Consider the following 19,319-nt stretch of genomic DNA (forward strand, 5'->3'; position numbering starts at 1 on the left):
CTCTGCAAAATGTTTAGGCTTTGAGATGTCATAAAAAATGTTCATACTAGCTCTGTATGCAGCATAGTTGTAGTTCTCTCAGTCCCAGGATATTAGAGAGACAAGGTGAGGGAGGTAACCTCTTTTATTGGACCAAATTCTATTGGTGAGAGAGACCAGTTTTGGGGCCACATGCAGCTCTTCTCCCTGCAGCACCACCACAAACAGTTCTGTTGTAAAACTCACAACCAGCTCTAGTACTGACTAGATGGACCACTGGTCTGCCCCAGAGTGGTGGTGCCCATGTCACGCTGAGGGTGAAAGAGTGGCTTTAAAGCAGCCTCGCATCTGAAGTTCCTTTTCTTTTAACTTAACAGTGTACTATGAAAATAATTCTTTATAAAGTACAGATGAATGATGTACATGGGATTTGACTACATACGGGAAAGGAAGATGCAGGTTTTTTTTAATCTACAGACTGGAATGGAAATAAAAACCTTCCAAGCTACTGTAGACTGTTTGGAAACATTAAAGCAAATTTTATTACAGGGATTAATTTACATTACACTCACTTATTAAACCCTAAAGACATCTTTATAAAAACTACTGTATATAAAGACAAAAGCAGTGCAATAGCAGTGTAAAACACATTTTTGTTTGTGTTTATTTTTTGTTTTCCTGGCTATCATTTCAGAAAGTCCACATGATTCATTATATGAAGACAGAGTAGATAGCAAAACAATAAGACACGAGTAGATCCAAAACTAGATTAGCAAATTACAGGACATCCGCATGTATTGAATTTAACCAGTTGGCATGTAAGTGATACTTTCAACATATTAACAAAAATGAGAAAAACACTGTAACCCTAGAATTTCTAATGATGTAATTAGAGAACCTAAAATTGGACCGTAGACTATTCAAATATGCTATTGTACTGTCTATTTTACTAGTTTTAGTATTGTACTATTTATGAAGAAAAGTATTGGAGGTTTATATAATACTGTTTGCAAGGCTTATAAAGGAGTTACTCCAGGTAATTGTGTTTTGAATTACTCTAACTTCATGCATCAGCTTGGTTGTTAAATAGAACTGAATAACTGGCTTCAAAATCTGTTTGAAGTGTACTTTAATATGCCACTTATTAACCTCACAATTTTCTTTATGTGGAGTCACCTCACAAATACAGCCATAATAAAAACTTAATAATTTTGAACAGCCACTACAATACGCTTCAGTACACATTGAGATCAACAGGCCAAACTGTTCGACTCTTGTTTCTTTAGTGAAATCTGTACCAAGTATGAAGGCTAAATAAATAAATATGACTCAATGCCTGCACTTTCTTTTACCAATTTCTTTTGTCCTATTTTATACAATAGTATTTAATTATTAGGAAGTCAGACACACATCATTTTAATAACATAAAACAATAGGGAATTTGTAAAATAAGTTAGAGACAAGGAATAGTGTCTGTGGAGTATGAACAACATAATACACATTAAGAAGGCCAGAAGTTCATTTTCAAAGAGTTAGAAAGGGATTAGTAACTTCCATAATAAGGTGATTTTGTGTCCCATATTATTACATAGGAAAGGGTATAAACAAAAGATGATTTGATGGACCTGACCCTTAGAAGGGCTAAGTGAATCAGACTCTTAGGTAAAAGCACATTAGAATTTGGTGTAATTTATTTAATTGACTGTAATCTTTTACACAAGCTAAAGATAGAGAACTCTTGGAGCACAGCCTTATTTGATGGCTGATATATTAGATATTTTTACCTAGTCATTGCTTTTCTAAAACTTCAGCATACAAAAGATGGGGGCTGATTGGGGGTGGGGAATTTATCTGAGAGACGTGTTTTTTTTTTTTTCTTCTTTTTAGTTTAAGGCCCAACTAATATCAGTTTTAGTCACGATCCAATATTCAAGTACAATATATAGGCTATACATTTTTTACTGACGATAGATGAACAGTTGTTCCTTTGTTGATATGGATTTATCCACATATGTAAATTTGTTGGCAATACGAAAACTTCAGTCAGTGAATATCTACCTAATATCAATCTGTTATGTATAGAAATTAAAAAAAACACAAAAAACCGCACATCAATTACAATGTATGCACATACTAGAAATAAAGCATAAAACTGCTCATTAATAACACACAATTCCCAAAGGGAAAAAACCCTTACAAAATACAGTAAGTCACACAAACCAGTATCTAATACAAATTCCTTCACGAACATAAGTGTTGTTTCTTTTTACAAAGATCTCGATGGTGGCAATAACCTCACAATAAAAGTAGGTAGTTTTAAATACACACTTCTGAAGAGTTTTGTTTTTCTTGTTTTGAAGGAGACCGTTTGAATGACTATGTACAGGAAACAGTTCTGTTGATTGTAAAGTTGCCGAGTTGCAGAAAATATTCATTTTAGTACTGTGTTGAGGATAATATGCTCGGTGGGCCTGATTCTCATACTGGTGTAAGTCTGGATTTACTCCAGTTAAGTTATACCGGTGAAAAATGGTGCTCAAGATCAGAAGCTGGCCCAGAGAATCTATTTTACGTTACGCGGGGTTAAAATCTATCAAGTGAAGTTTGGAAATAGCTACCGGTATCTGACACATTGTTTCAGTATTACTAAAGTTGAGACCCAAATGCACAAAACTCTAGACTTGTAAAATTAAAGGGATGCCAACAAACTGAAAACTATTAATTTTAAGAAAAAGAGATTCTAAGGCTCACTCACTCCTGAGTCCCTTTGCCGGCTTTTGTGATATTTTTTTTTCCCCAATCACATTCTTCCGTTCTTTCACTGTCTTCTCTGTCTCACTCCCATTGCTGCATGAAAGATCCACACAAATGAAAGAGGAAATTGACTCCACAGAAGAAACAGACACTGACTATACATAAAGGCCTGATCTATACTAAAAAGTTAACTTGATCCAACTATGTTGCTCAGGGGTCTGAAAAATCCAATGAGCAATGTAGTTAAGCCAACCTAGTCCTCGGTGTAGACAGCACTAGGTCGATGGAAGAATTTTTCCATCAACCTATCTACTGCCTCTCAGGGAGGTGAATTAACTATGTTAACAAGAGAATCCCTCCCGTCAGTGTAGATAGTGTCTATGCTGAAGTACTATAGTGGCACAGTTGCAGTGCTGCAGTACGGTTTCAAGTTTAGAGAAGCCCAAAGTGCAGTCAAATCTGTCAATTAGTGAAATAATATTTCTCTAATCTTTTATAGTAAGCATAAATGCACTTGTAGATATATAGTAGTTTAGAAATCAAACTTCTCTGTAATATTTTAAGTTGACTTTAAAGCCTGACATTCCATCCTTAATTCATCCAGTTGTGCCAAGGTACGGCATCACACAGTGAATGATGCATAACCGTCTGCGCGGATCTAAGAACCCTGCAATTCTCAGGCTCAAAGAAGCAGCAGGTCTGATCCTTGGCAGTGCTAAGTGCCTCTATCACCATTCCTGTTTGTGATACGTTGTTCTCAAACTTCTGTAGACTTCATCCTGTGCTAGCAATGTATATGTATCAAGGTCCATAAACAGTGGAAATGCCACGTTACTGCTGCAATTGGGGGGGGAGGGAAATAAGCAGCAAAGAACTTGTGCAAGGAGACACTGTGTGTTTTAGATATAACCTCAAGTGGCTCTTTGCAAGGGAAGGCAGGTGTGTGTGTGTGTGTGTGTGTGTGCGCGCGCGACGGACAGTGGGGGAAAGTAGGTACGTTGCCCACAGAGGCATGGCCAGAATCAGTGTTATTTCTGGTAATGTGATTTTCCTGGCCTTTACTAGCAAGTTGAGAATGAGGATTCATCTCACAGCTTGTGTGTATGTGTGTGTGTGTTTTCCCTTCCATGCAAGCACAGCCCCCTTTGCTCGAGCTTTCTTTGCTTTTGAGGACTAAGTATTATTTTTGCAAAAAAACAATGCTGTATTTGTACCAGTATCTGAAAACTATCTATCATGTCCCTTTGATGGAGCTCTCTTATTGTCCCAACTTCAACTAAAGTGCTTTGAATGGTGCTGCTACAGTATCATGAATTGCTATTTTTAGAAAACTAACAGCTCTGTGGTTTAAAGTGAATTAAGAATTTAAAAAATATTGACTCCCTTTACTTGGAGTGCTACATTTCTCACCACGTACAATAGCATAGGCTGACTTTTTAAAAGACTCTATTATGACTCTACAAATTGAATCACGTGCGGGGAAGGGGGGGGGGGGGTCATCTGAGTACCAGTCACAGAGGGACTGCTGCAGGCATGCTGTGTGGAGCAGGAGCAAGTCTAAGGCCTGCCAGGGTGCTGAGGGGGAAGTGTGCTTACCTGTGGCACTTGCTACACCTTTTTCATTAGGTATAGCGTGCCCTTCTCCCAGTAATGTTTTGCATTGACTGGTTGGTGTGCAAGGAGGTGGGATGTGGAGATGCCCTTGTCCTACTCAGGCAGGCCTCCTCTGAGGACTGCACTGCTGCAGGCAAGATTGGCTGGTTCTCACCCCCCCCCCCCTTTTGCTCTCCACACAGATGCCTTTCTGTGTCTTTTCCCTATCTCATGCACTTACGCAAGGCAGCCATAATTTGGCCCAAAGTATCCAGTAATAATGTATCCATTAGCTGTTCAGTCTAAAAAGAGAAATGCACTCAATTCAAAGAAGTGTTAACAGAAGGCTTCGTTACTCAGTAGGCATGGAAGTGTTCCTCATATTGATGATGCTCTCAAATGTAGGTGACTAGTCATAATCAAATCATTTCGTGTTGGTTGAAATAATATTAGCCATGATGAATGAATTTGGTTCTGATGTGGCTGCGCTGAGTACTGTGATTCCAGCGGGATTCCTCCGTTTGGTTGTCATCATCAGGTGCTTTGTATAAAACAAAGTCTTGATGCATGACTTAATTTCACAGGAATGACTGATATAAAATATACTGTTTGTCTTCCAATTCAACCCCTTCCATAAAAAAAAAAATGGTCAGGCTATTGCGACACACAGTGATGGAGTTATCCCATTGCTGTTCTGGCTTGCAAAGCAAACCTCCTGTTCCTGAGGAGGATAAATTATGAGACCAATCAATTGCTGAATAACTATCACAATGAAGGAATTGGATTATTGCCTTGTAAAACATGGGGGCAATGGTGTTTATTGCTATTGTAATATGAGGGATTTTTCTTTTCATTTCCTATCAGGTTCAGGAAGGGGAGAGGTTGTCCTTTTTAAACTTTTTATTTATTTATTTTAAAATGTTTGTACCCTCCAGTGGAGGGCAAGTACAGTTGAGGCCACTTGTGCTCAGGAATTTTTGATGATGTCATATCAATTGCATTGCTGTGAATAAAATGACCAGAATCATGGACTGAAATGACTACTACCCTGCACTCTGATTGGATGAGAGGGGGTCCCCCTGGTATTCTAATGTGCGATACTGAGGGAACAGTGACTGGGAATGTCAGCATCTACCCTATTGTGACATAATGTTCACCAGAGAACTTTGGAAAAACTCACATTCGTTATTCTGACACTTAGATTAGGCTCCAATGGTAATTGATGGATGGGGAGGCAAAGAAAGTTGATCTGCCAAAGGTTTGTCTTGTAGTCCTTGTCCACCTTGGCTTGGATCTTACAAGAGCAACTTGCATTTCACTGTACTGAGCTTTCCCTCAAATATGATGTCGTCTTTCAAAATAATAATCTTGACCTAGAATTAAAATATTGCTTACAGACGGTTTTCTGAACTCTTTTGACATTGTTTGCTTTTATAAATTGGTAGGATGGTGATTCTTGTCAGATGTCCTGACCAAACCTCCATCTTGCTGTGTCATCTTTGTTTGTTTGTTTGTCTGTCATTCACTTGGATAGATTGCTCTTGAAAGCTGCTCGCTGCATTCTAAACTTACCTCTCCCATCTTGAGGCACATCATTATAATTTTCTGAAAAATATAAAAATGTTTGCCTGTAAGTGTCAAGAAGACAGCGTCAAGCTATTTGCTATAACTGTAAACCTATATTGTCTCATTGTTTATTTTAAAACAAGTCCTTCTAAGGAGAGCTGAGCAAATAATTAATATTCGTAACTTGGGGGTTGAACTGAAAAATCTAGGGGAGAGGGAGGTTTTTTTTAACTGAAACCGAAATGTATTGTATGTTCTTGCTGAAATGAAAAACTGGAAAAAATTAATTGGGCTTAATTCAAAATGACATTTTCAAAATTATTTATGGTTGGTTCAGGTGCCCTTGAAATGCACTTTTCAGCAAATTAACTATTTGCCAAATTTTTTTTTTGCCCAGCTCTACTTCTAAGACTGTAATCTTGCAAGCACTTAAGCACATGCTTAATTTATACATTTAATGAGTCCTACTGATGACAATTTGACTATTAAGATGTGTAAGAGCTTGCTTGGTGGGAGTCTAGGACAGACATTAAAATTAGTTTTCTTCCCAAATTTCTCCTCCTCCATTGCAGATGCCAATTGTTAATGCTGGTTATCTTGTTGCTCAAGAAGGTGGCCAGGGGACAGAGGCTTTTTTAAAAAAAGAGCATGACCTATTTGTTGTGAAAAGCAAAGGAAGAAACATGTAGAGAAAATTACTAGCAGGGTGAAAAAATCATTTTTAAATAAAAAGAATGGGATTTTTGTATATCTTACACTTAAAAAAATCAATTTAAAATATAAATTTGAAATTGACATATGTTAAGGCCCAAACTTACTACAATCTATTCATTTTTAAATTAAATACCCAAAACAATATTAAGTGTTTAACATTTGCTACCAAATTGTAAAGAATGTCAAATCATTGATCTGGTGGAAGTCAGTGGCTAAGCACCGGGAACCAGCATTTGATGTCCTAAATCATCTTTTGACAGCAATATCCTCTTCTGTAGGTGCAAAGAGAATATTTTCTTCATTTCAGTTTAATAAACTAGTTCAGTTCAAAGACTACTTCATGAAAAATTAAGAAACCAATTGGGAGTTGCAAAAGCAGGAAAGCTTGTTCTCCTCTTCCAGTGTATGAATAAAAACTAGGTGTGAAAGGAATAGATGTATTGCATCTAAAACCTTGAAGGCCAGAGTGACCATAAATAATCAGTTGAATTTACTAACTATGGATAATACTTCCGTTGTTTCATAAATTAGTTTTAAATGTAACACACCTTCTGATAAACTTTTTTTCTTATATATCCAGAACATTTAAAGTAGCTTTATTTAATTAAAAAAAAAAAAGTAAAATGCAGCTTTGTGCCTTTTGAATTGCACTTGAACACAAATCACAAGTAAAAGATTATCCATCTAGTAAATAAGAAATGCATCATCCAGCATTTTCTAATATAATAGAAGTTAAGAATCTGAATATAAATCAAGTTCTATAATTGATTAAATATATGTGTATAGACACATTTGTTTCTCCCTGGTGAGGAAAAAGAAGCACCAAACTTAGTATAAAGGTTATATTTTTAGTTGGAAATCAATGTTTTAATAGTTACCAACCAATGAGGATCAACTTTCTTTAGGAAAATAATTAAAAAGTACAAATGCAAAACACAATTAAAATGGATGATTTAAATCAGTTTCCTGCTTGCTGATTATAAATCATGATGAAAATCAGTGATTTAAACCATTTTGATTTAAATCAATTCACTCTGACTACTAGACACTTGGGCTACGTTTACACTGATGGCGGCAAAATCGCCCCCGCCAGATCAATCTTTCAGGATTGATTGAGCAGTCAGTGAGACCCGCTCAATCGATCAGGAAGTTGACTGAGTAAGTCCACCCCCTCAAGTAGCGTAGTGCTGAGCCGACGGGAACAAGCTCAGCGCAGTGTGAACAGGGCGCAGAAAGAAAGCTGAGCAGTCGACGTCAGTTACGCAAACTATGCAGAGTAGTTTGCGTAACTCCCGTCAACGGCCGCCGAATTGTGCCCTTGATCTAGGAAGGCAGCCCTTGATCTAGGAAGTACTAATGCTTGTAGAACACTGAAAATACAATGTACTAGGGACTTTCTGCTGTTTTTTCTTGTGAGTTAATATCACTTACCTGAATAGTCTCATTGGAGTCTCACTGGGACTATTGGTCTGATCTGGGAAAAGGCCCAGGTAGGGACCGTCGCATTGTGGAAGTAAATGCGTGGTTACGCAGGTGGTGTCGAAGAGAGGGCTTTGGATTCTTCGATCATGGGATGTTGTTTCAGGAAGAAGGACTACTAGGAAGAGACGGGATTCATCTAACGAAGACAGGGAAGAGTATCTTCGCAGACAGGCTGGCTAACTTAGTGAGGAGGTATTTAAACTAGTTTCGACGGGGGACGGGGACCTAAGCCCGAAGGTTAGTGGGGAAGAGGGACACCGCAAGGAAGCAGAAGGAGGAGGGGGCAGCAGGGGAGGCCTCCCGATTCATACTGTGAAAGTAGGCCAGTCGGCTACTTATCTCAAGTGCCTGTACACAAATGCAAGAAGCCTGGGAAACAAGCAAGAGGAACTGGAAGTCCTGGCACAGTCAAGAAACTACGACATGATTGGAATAACTGAGACTTGGTGGAATAACTCTCACGATTGGAGCGCTGTCATGGATGGGTATAAACTGTTCAGGAAGGACAGGCAGGGGCGAAAGGGGGAGGAGTTGCACTGTATGTAAGAGAGCACTATGACTGCTCTGAGCTCCAGTATGAAACTGGAGATAAGTCAGTTGAGTGTCTCTGGGTTAAGCTTAGAAGCAAGAACAATAAGCGTGATGTCGTGGTGGGTGTCTGTTACAGACCACCAGACCAGGAGGATGAGGTAGATGAGGCTTTCTTTACTCAATTGGGGAAAGTTTCCAGTTCACAGGGCCTGATTCTCATGGGAGACTTCAATCACCCTGATATCTGCTGGAAGAGCAATACAGCAGAGCACAAACAATCCAGGAAGTTTTTGGAGAGTGTCGCTGACAATTTCCTGGTGCAAGTGCTGGAGCAACCAACTAGGGGCCGTGCTTCTCTTGACCTGCTGCTCACAAACAGGGAAGATTTGGTAGGGGAAGTAGAAGTGGGTGGCAACCTAGGCAGCAGTGACCATGAGATGGTCGAGTTCAGGATCCTGATGAAAGGAAGAAAGGGGAACAGCAGGATACGGACCATGGACTTCAGAAAAGCGGACTTTGATTCCCTCAGGGAACTGATGGGCAGGATTCCCTGGGAGGCTAATATGAGGGGGAAAGGAACCCAAGAGAGCTGGCTGTATTTTAAGGAGACCTTATTGAGGGCACAAGAGCAAACCATCCCGATGTGCAGAAAGAATAGCAAATATGGTAGGCGTCCAGCTTGGCTTAACAAAGAAGTCTTTGGCGAACTTAAACGCAAAAAAGAAGCTTACAAGAAGTGGAAGCTTGGTCAGATGACTAGGGAGGATTATATAAACACTGCTCGAACGTGCAGGAATGAAATGAGGAAGGCCAAAGCACAATTGGAGTTGCAGCTAGCAAGGGACGTGAAGGGGAACAAAAAGGGTTTCTACAGGCATGTTGCCAACAAGAGGAAGATTCGGGAAAGTGTAGGCCCCTTAAAGAAAGAGGGAGGCGACCTAGTGACGGAGGATGTGGAGAAAGCTGAGGTACTCAATGCGTTTTTTGCCTCTGTCTTCACAGACAAGATCAGCTCCCAGACTGCTGTACTGGGTGGCACAGAATGGGAAGGAGGCGAACATCCCGCAGTGCTGAAGGAACAGGTTCAAGACTATTTAGAAGGATTGGACATTCACAAGTCCATGGGGCCGGATGCAATGCACCCGAGGGTGCTGAGGGAGTTGGCTGAGGTGATTTCAGAGCCATTGGCTATTATCTTTGAAAGCTCGTGGCAACAGGGGGAGGTCCCTGAGGACTGGAAAAAAGCAAATATAGTGCCCATCTTCAAAAAAGGGAGGAAAGAGGATCCGGGGAACTACAGACCGGTCAGCCTCACCTCAATCCCTGGAAAGATCATGGAGCAGGTCCTTAAGGAATCCATTTTAAGGCACTTGGAAGAGAGGAAGGTGATCAGGAACAGTCAACACGGATTCACCAAGGGAAAGTCATGCCTGACCAACCTGATTGCTTTCTATGATGAGGTGACTGGCTCTGTGGATGTAGGGAAGGCGGTGGATGTGATATACCTTGACTTTAGCAAAGCTTTTGATACGGTTTCTCACAGTATTCTTATCAGCAAGTTAAAGAAGTATGGGTTGGATGAAAGGACTATAAAATGGATAGTGAACTGGCTAGAGCATAGGGCTCAACGAGTAGTGATCAATGGCTCCATGTCTAGCTGGCAACCGGTCACAAGCGGAGTTCCCCAGGGGTCGGTCCTGGGGCCGGTTTTGTTCAACATCTTTATTAATGATCTGGAGGATGGGGTAGATTGCACCCTCAGCAAGTTTGCGGACGACACTAAGCTGGGGGGAGTGGTAGATACCCTGCAAGGTAGGGATAGGATACAGAGTGACCTAAACAAACTGGAGGATTGGGCCAAAAGAAATCTAATGAGGTTCAACAAAGATAAGTGCAGAGTCCTCCACTTAGGAAGGAAGAATCCCATGCACAGCTATAGACTGGGGACCGACGAACTGGGCAGCAGCTCTGCAGAAAGGGACCTGGGGGTAACGGTGGATAAAAAGCTGGATATGAGTCAGCAGTGTGCCCTGGTTGTCAAGAAGGCCAATGGCATATTGGGCTGCATTAGGAGGGGCATTGCTAGCAGGTCACGGGAAGTGATTATTCCCCTCTATTCGGCATTGGTGAGGCCGCATTTAGAATATTGTGTCCAGTTTTGGGCCCCCCACTACAAAAAGGATGTGGACAAGTTGGAGAGAGTCCAGCGGAGGGCAACAAAAATGATTAGGGGGCTGGAGCACAGGACTTATGAGGAGAGGCTGAGGGAACTGGGCTTGTTTAGTCTGCAAAAGAGAAGAGTGAGGGGGGATTTGATAGCAGCCTTTAACTACCTGAAAGGGGGTTCAGAGAGGATGGGGCTAGGCTGTTCTCGGTGGTGGCAGATGACAGAACAAGGAGCAACGGTCTCAAGTCGCAGGGAGGGAGGTCTAGGTTGGACATTAGGAAAAAGTTTTTTACTAGGAGGGTGGTGAAGCACTGGAATGGGTTACCTAGGGAGGTGGTGGAATCTCCATCCTTAGAGGTTTTTAAGCTGCGGCTTGACAAAGCCCTGGTTGGGATGATATAGCAGAGGTTAGTCCTGCTTTGAGCAGGGGGTTGGACTAGATGACCTCCTGAGGTCCCTTCCAACTCTAATATTCTATGATTCTATGATTCTAAGTTTTACTCGTGTGAATAAAGGCTGAACGATTAACTCCTACATACGTGTTAAATAAACCTTATACTTATTGATGTTAATAAACTATGCATGGGGCATCGAATAGGAAACTAGTGTTGAATCCCATATACTCACTCTGCCTCTGACTCATTTTGTGGCCTTGAGAAAGTCACTTTACTTTTCACATTTCTAAAACCGCCATTAAGATGGTTCCTATACTTTGCTCACAGAAGTATTGGGAGGGTTAGTTATTCAGTCTGACAATAACAAATACTATAAATGTGCTTGGGTATTATCAAGCATACAGCCTTTGTAAATGACTATGGGCCTGACAGTGAGCACTTGAAATTCACTGTTGTTGATATTTTACTACAGACATATAGTAAGGGGACTAGTTTGCCCCAAAAAGCTAAATGGAGAAAGCATGTGGAAGGTGAAGGAAAAGGAGATGAAGTGACTTGCTGAAGGTCACACAATAGAACTCATGGATTGTGGGTGATCAGTTCCTCTCGGTGTGTGGCCACTGACAAACATTGCTCAGAACAATGACATGTAGTATAAATACCTAGACTATATCAATACGTAGGAAAATAAAGTAGGTGGCAGTTTAGGATAGCCCAAGCTTAAAAATCGCTCAAGGAGCAAATTACAGTTTACTATAGTGTGCCATAGTGTATATAGGCTGAGGCACAATATATCCTATTCTAAGAGTAATAATACTCATTTACTTAAGACATAAGAATGGCCATGGTGGGTCAGACCATTGGACAATCTAGCCTAGTATCCCGTCTTCAGACAGTGGCTGGTGCCAGATGCTTCAGCGGGAACGAACAGAACAGGGCAATTATTGGGTGGTCCCAGCTTCGGGTAGTCAGAGGTTTAGGGTACACCCAGAGCATAGGGCTACATCCCTGACAATTCTGGGTAATAGTCATTAATGAATCTATCTTTCATGGACCTATCTATATCTCTTTTGAATCCAGTTATGCTTTTTGGCCTTCACAACATCTCCTGGCAATGAGTTCTACAGGTTGACTATGTGTTGTGTGAAGAAGTACTTCCTTATGTTTGTTTTAGACTTGCTGCCTATTAATTTCACTGGGTGACCCCCAGTTCTTGTGTTATGAGAAAAGAGTAAATAACACTTCCTTATTCATTTTCTCTACACCACTCATGGTTTTATAGCCTTCTATCATATCCCCTCTTAGTTATCTCTCCTCTATGATGAACAGTCCCAGTCTTTTTAAACTCTCATATGGAAGCTGTTCCATACCCTTAATCATTTTTGTTGCCCTTCTCTGTACTTTTTCTAATTCTAATATAGCTTCTTTGAGATGCGGTGACCAGAACTGCACACAGTCTTTAAGTTGTGGGCATACCATGGATTTATATAGTGGCATTATGATATTTTCTATCTTATCTATCCCTTTTCTAAAGGATCCTAACATTCTGTTAGCTGCTGCACATTGAGCAGGTATTGTGGATAGTTCTCTGAGAAAGTTCTCCAGGATCTTTCTTGAGTGGTCAAAGCTAATTGAGACCCTGTCATTTTGTATGTATAGTTGGGATTATGTTTTCCAATGTGCATCACTTTGCATTGATCAACATTGAATTTCATCAGCCATTTTATTGCCCAGTCACCCAGTTTTGTGAGATCTTTTTGTAACTTCTTGTAGTCAACTTTTGGACTTACCTATTTTGAGTAATTTTATATCATCTGTGAATTTTGCCACCTCATCTTTTTTCCATATGATTTATGAATATATTGAACAGCACTGGTCCTACTACAGATCATTGGGGGACCCTGCTATTTACCTCTCTCCACTGTGAAAACTGATAATTTATTCCTACCCTTTTTCCTGTCTTAACCATTCACTAATCCATGAGAAGACCTTCTCTCTTGTCCCATGACTTGGGATATGTTTGTTTATTTTGTTGAAGAGCCTTTGTGAGGCACTTTGTCAAAGGCTTTATGAAAGTCCATGTTCACCATATGCAGCGAATCGTCCTTTTCAACATGCTTGTTGACAACATGAAAAAATTCTAATGGACTGGTGAGGCATTCATTTTAGAAAAGCTGTGTTGTTTCTTCTCCAACATATCGTATACATCTACCTGTCTGATAATTCTATTCTTTACTACAGTTTCAGCCAATTTGCCTGGTACTGAAGTTAGGCTTACTGGTCTGTAATTGCCAGGATCACTTCTGGAGCCTTTTAAAAATAGGCGTTACATTAGCTATCCTCCAGTCATCTGGTACACAGGCTGATTTAAGCGATTGGTTACATTCCACAGTTAGTAGTTCTGCAATTTCATATTTGAGTTCCTTCAGAACACTTGGGTGAATACCACCATCTGGTCCTGATGACTTATTTCTGTTTAATTTATCAATTTGTTCCAAAACCACCTCTACTGACATCTCAATCTAGGACAGCTCCTCAGATTTATCACCTAAAAAGAATGACTCAGATGTGGGAATCTCCCTCACATCCTTTGCAGTGAAGACTGATGCAAAGAATTCATTTAGCTTCTCTGCAATGGCCTTGTCTTCCTTGAGTGCTCCTTCAGCACCTCAGTCATTCACTGCCCCTATTGACTATTTGGCAAGCTTCCTGCTTCTGATGTACTTAAAAAAAATTGCTGTTAGTTTTTGTAGTTGTATTGCTAGTTGCTCTTCACGTTCTTTTTTGGCCTGCATAATTATACTTTGCATTTGATTTGACAGAGTTTATGCTCCTTTCTATTTTCCTGTGGCATTTGACTTCCAATTTTTAAAGGATGTCTTTTTGTCTCTAACCATCCCTTTTACTCTGTTTTAGCCTTGGTGGCATTTTTCTGGTCCTCTTGCTAGTTTTGTTTTTGATTTTGTTTTTTTAAATTTGGGGTATACATTTAGTTTGAGCCTCTATTATGCTGTTTTTAAAAGTTTCCATGCAACTTGCAGGCATTTCACTCTTTTTTACTGTTCCTTTTAATTTCCATTTAACTATCATCCTCATTTTTGTGTAGTTCCATTTTTCTTTTAAATTAAATGCTACCGTGATGGGTTTGTCTGGTATTTCCCCTTACAAGGATGTTTAAGTTAATTACATTATGGTCACTATTACAGTGTGGTTCAGCTATATTAATCTCTTGGACCAGATCCTGTGTGCCAGTTAGAACTAAATCAAGAATTTCATTTTTCCCTGTGGGTTCCAGGACTAGCTTCTCCAAGAAGCAATCATTAATAGTATCTAGAAATTTCATCTCTGCATCCTGTACCCAATCATATGGGGATAATTGAAATCCTCCATTAATATTGGATTTTCTGTTTTTGTCCTTGAGCATTTCACAATCATTGTCACCAACCTGGTGAGATGGTAGGTAGTAAATTCTACTGCTATAGTTCTTCCATCAGAAATTGGTAGTTCTTTACTTTACTTTTTAGGCATTCACAAATCTAGATGCTACATTATACAGATAACCTTCCATTAATGCAGTGTAAAGAAACGTAATAGAGACCCAAAATATCTGTAGGTATTACTGTTAGCTTCTACTAGATAGGAGCAATCTGTCAAAACAACTCAGAACATAGGGCTTGATTCCCCCTTTTGTTACTTCAGTTTTATACCAGGGGTAATGCTATTGAAATTACAGTGATGAATCAGTCAGGATGTTTCTTGTTTTCTATATGATCTGTACCCCTTGTGTATTTCTCAGGCTTAATGAGCAATGGTGTCTTAGAATCTTGTGCAAAGTAATTCTGCGTGATATGTGCTACCCCTACCATGTGCCCTTTGAAGAGGTAAACTGTAGGCCCAGCACACCCACAGGCCTGGAGTTCTGGGAGGGGGTGTAAGCACATTCTATGAGGGAGTCTGAGGTTCAGCATTGGTAAAAAGAATGGGATGGTTGGATGGCAAAATCATAGCCCCCAGGGGTTGGGAGTGTCCTAGATAGACACACCCTCAGGGTGCTGATCCTCCAAGAACTCCAAGCTAGGGGCAGCGCCGGACTCATTTAGGACTGCCAAGGCTTAAAGCACATGAGATCCAGTGGTTGGATCCCCTGACAGCAGTCTGGTGAATGGTTAATAGGGGGCACTCTACTAGATCTGTGACACCTCAGCCTCATTGAGTGCACAGAAGGGACAACAGTGATCACAGAATGGCTAGATCTCAAGATTTCCCCGTCCCTCCCCCCCATTCTCCTCGTGCATGGGCTATCTGAATTCTGGCATTTCCTAACCTTTGAATGCTTGACTTCGGAACCTTAAAATTCTTTTAATGTAGTTTTTTGGATGTAATTTCCAAAGTTTTGTAAAACTTTTTAAAAAGAGATTAGGAATGTGTTCAAATAAGAAACAAAACCCAAAGTTTCTTAAACAGAAGTTGTCAGCTGGAGACTCTGCGCATGACTCACTCAGTCCTGCACATGCTAAGTACCTGCCTGATCTCATTCCTCAAGGTGGGATTCTCATATGTAGCAGTTGAATGGGGGCAGACTCATACTATGCATATGGGGTGAAGCAGCTAAATTAGCACTATTGGTGGGATTTCCAAAAGCTGCTGTTAAGTTACTTAGCACTTGTGTATGCGGTGGGGTAATGCACACTATGGAGGAGTGATTTCTAAAGCACACTAACATGTTATGCATGAATAGGTGCATGGAGACTCTGCCGGTGTGCACTAAAGGTTCCCTATCACCATATTAAAAGCCCACTAGGAAAATCTTTAGACCAGAGGATTACCATTGGGGATGTTGAAATGCCGAGAGTGATCCTGGGAGACCATTACTCCCGTGGCTCATGAAGCCGTACACTGGCACCTCAACAGCAGCAAGGAGCACTTCAACTACAGGCTCAGCAGGTGCAGAATGACAGCTGAATGTATCTTTGGGTGTTTGAAAGGCTGCTGGTGCTATCTACTTATGAGATTAGATCTCAGTGAAAAAAGATTCCAATGGTTATAGCTGCCTGCTGAGTGCTTCTGAATGTCTGTGAAGCAAAAGGGGAATAGTTTTTGCTGGGGTGGAGGGCGGAGATGGAATGGCAGGCTGCTGATTTCAAGCAACCAGATACCAGATCTATAAGAAGAGTTCAAAGGGGAGCTATACGGCACAGGGAGGCTTTGAAAGACCATTTTAATAGTGAGCCATAATGATATGTGTTGCTGGAGTGTTCTCTGCCTGGCATTGTTTTTTGCACCCAATATGAACCTTGTAATGAGTGCTGTGTGTTTAGTAAATTAACATTGCAAATGCACGTATTGCTATTATCTGTGAATGATGTCAGCCCCAGCCAGCATATGTTGTGAACTAATAAAGATGAATTAAGTTTCCATAAATAGATTTCTATTCCAAACCCATGCAAACAGACATAAAAGTGAACAAAACTATAAATATAGGGGAAAAGAACAGTCCTTTTCATTTCACAAACACATACCAACTGTATCTCCCACATGTCAGTGTACGTGTGGCTGTGGTTGTCTACTTCCCCCTGTGGTGGAGTGGGTAAGGGTAGTGCAGCAGCCCTGGATGCCCCATAGAATGTGGGGTGTGTGTGTGTAGGGAGACCCCGGAATGCAGTTCTCCATGGGCTTCAGAAGAGGGGAGCATGGGTCTGTTGAGCCTGAAGATGAACAAGAGTCTCCAGCATGTCTATTTGCCACTTGAGGAGCTTCGGCAACTCCTGCTGCACATCTCTCCCCTAGAATCATAGAATCATAGAATATTAGAGTTGGAAGGGACCTCAGGAGGTCATCTAGTCCAACCCCCTGCTCAAAGCAGGACTAACCTCTGCTATATCATCCCAACCAGGGCTTTGTCAAGCCGCAGCTCTTCCTGACTCTTCCTGTGCCTGTCTCCTCTCCACTCTATCCTTGTCCATTCTGTCTGTGAGGGTATCCGAAGCACCAGAGGGTGGGAGGCGAACCCACGTGAATGCATTTCTCAACTCTGAGTCTTTGCTCCCATCTCTCTCCACTGCACCCCACGCACAGTTGGCTATCCTTGGTCAGCAATGTGCTAAAGAGGCATTCATTTGTTGGACCACAAGGGGAGGTGAAACAGCCAAGGACACTGCCCAACACACTGGGGTTGGGTTGGCTTATGATCACATATGTCTGATTATCATTGTGAAGTTTTTCCAGACTAATGCTTGGTTCCTTTTCTCTTTTGTTCTACACAGACTCAGTGCTTGAGAATGGGCAAGTATTGCCTCTTACAGGCAGCTGGAGTGCAGTCAACTTTTCCCAGATTACTGAGTGGGGCTTGAGCCAGTTCTGTGGTGTTGTAGTGTTAAGAGGAGACCCTAGATATTGAACTCTGCCCTTATTGCTGCCGACTTCAGGTGACAGAAGGGTTATGCCACTGTAAGTCTGAGTCTGCCCCTAAGAACGAGTTAAATCATGAGGGCCAGGTCCTCAACTACTGTCAATGGTTGGTTTCACTCAGCTATGCTGATTTATATCATTGAGGGTCTGGCCCTCTGTTTGTATAGTTTAATCACTTCAGTTTGGCTCTGAATGGATCTGGTCCAATTGAAACCTCATGTTCACTAATCCCAAATGTTACAAATATTCTTCTTCCAGAAGCTATTTGTATCTGTATCAGCAGCTTGTACTTCGGATGAGATCAGTTGTTACTTTGCCACAAGCCCAGTGTAGGGTAGAGTAGGCTAGGAAACCGATTATGACTTGCCTCTTGGCTATCTCCTGTTTGGAAAGGGGATGTACCCTGCACCAATCCTATAGCTGGCACATTTTATGTCCCTGGTTCAGCTACACTGGTTCATATATTTTGGAGTGCAGGGCAGACCTGAGTGTGCAGGAGGGGACTCTGCCCTGAAGAGATTGGGTAGCCTATAGGAAAGGTAGCTGGCACAGAGAAATAAAGTGGGGAGCTTTCCACCCTCTTAATCCCCCACATAGGCATGCAAGGAGGTCCCTGATCTTGTCCTATATGGCTCATAATATTTGGCTTCCAATGCACTGAAATAAATTGAGTGCACTTAAAGCTCTCGTGCTAATAGCTTGAGTAACGCATTGACTTCGTCATTAGGATGTAATTAGATCATGTTGGTACTTCCTTATGCTGCATAATTGAATCTATTGAGTCTCCGTAAGTGCTCTTTTAATATGCATAAGCTGCACGGAATCAAAATGAACTGCATAAAGCATTTGTGTACAGTAAGTAATACCTTAAAACTCTGGTCATCCTTGAACATATGCATATACAACGCTCTTTACTGTTAATGGGAATTATGGCTGCACGTTAAGGGATTGGATAATTCCCTTCAGTGACTGAAATTTGACTTGGAGAGTGGACAGATTTTTTGCTTTTTACATTGATATTTCATGTGTTTTTAAATGTGGACTGCTGATCCTGCAGTTCGTCCATGTTCAGAAAACTTCCACTGATTACAGCACGCGTTCCACAGCAATAACTGGTACATCTTTAATAAGGTAGACCAAATATTGTCCTGGTATTAGCCAAGGATGTAGGTGGCTTGGGTTTTTTTTTGTAAGTGCACTTATTTTATGACTAATAAATCAATTGTAAAAGAGAAAATAGGTTGCCTCTATAGTTTTGGAAATGGCTATATCTGTACAAATTAAATACATCCCATGTCTCTCTAGCTGGGGAGTGGGGAAAACCCACTCAGAGTGCAATTTTCTATATTTACTTAGTTAGGATTGCAAAATCTGCTTCTTCTAACTGCTACTCATTGCAAATTATGTCAATGGGACTAATAGCATATGTAAGTGCAATCATTGTGAGTGTGGGTTGCAGAATTGGGTCCCAAATTTTGGAAAGGCAAGTAGCTTTACATTAACTTTAACTGATATTCATTTAAAACAATGAGAGTTCTGTAGGACTTTAAAGACTAACAAATTTAATTTAATTTGCTAACACCTACCCTCCCCATTGTTGTTCCTTACCCTTGGATGTATATACTTACCCCCATCTGATTTCTGTTTCTTGCATTTAATGAAGTGGGTTGCAGCCCACGAAAGCTTATGCCTGCAGAAATTAAATTTGTTAGTCTTTAAAGTGCTACAGG

General features: G+C 40.8%; 1 protein-coding gene and 1 long non-coding RNA gene across 3 annotated transcripts in view; one reads left to right on the forward strand and one right to left on the reverse strand.

The window, feature by feature from the left end:
* The window catches only part of LOC137160427 (uncharacterized), a 122,572-nt gene that overhangs the window by 68,176 nt on the left and 35,077 nt on the right, over nucleotides 1-19,319 (forward strand). The window lies entirely within an intron of this gene.
* SHISAL1 (shisa like 1) overlaps nucleotides 5,046-19,319 on the reverse strand; it is a 251,849-nt gene continuing 237,575 nt past the window's right edge. The window contains exon 8 of the mRNA XM_067558990.1: nucleotides 5,046-5,931. The gene's annotated coding sequence lies outside the window, so the exon portion shown is untranslated. The remainder of the gene's footprint in view (nucleotides 5,932-19,319) is intronic.

This window comes from Emydura macquarii, unplaced genomic scaffold, assembly GCF_026122565.2.
Source record: "Emydura macquarii macquarii isolate MOO-44397 ecotype Brisbane River unplaced genomic scaffold, CSIRO-AGI_Emac_v2 contig_2205, whole genome shotgun sequence".
Lineage (NCBI taxonomy): Eukaryota > Metazoa > Chordata > Testudines > Chelidae > Emydura > Emydura macquarii.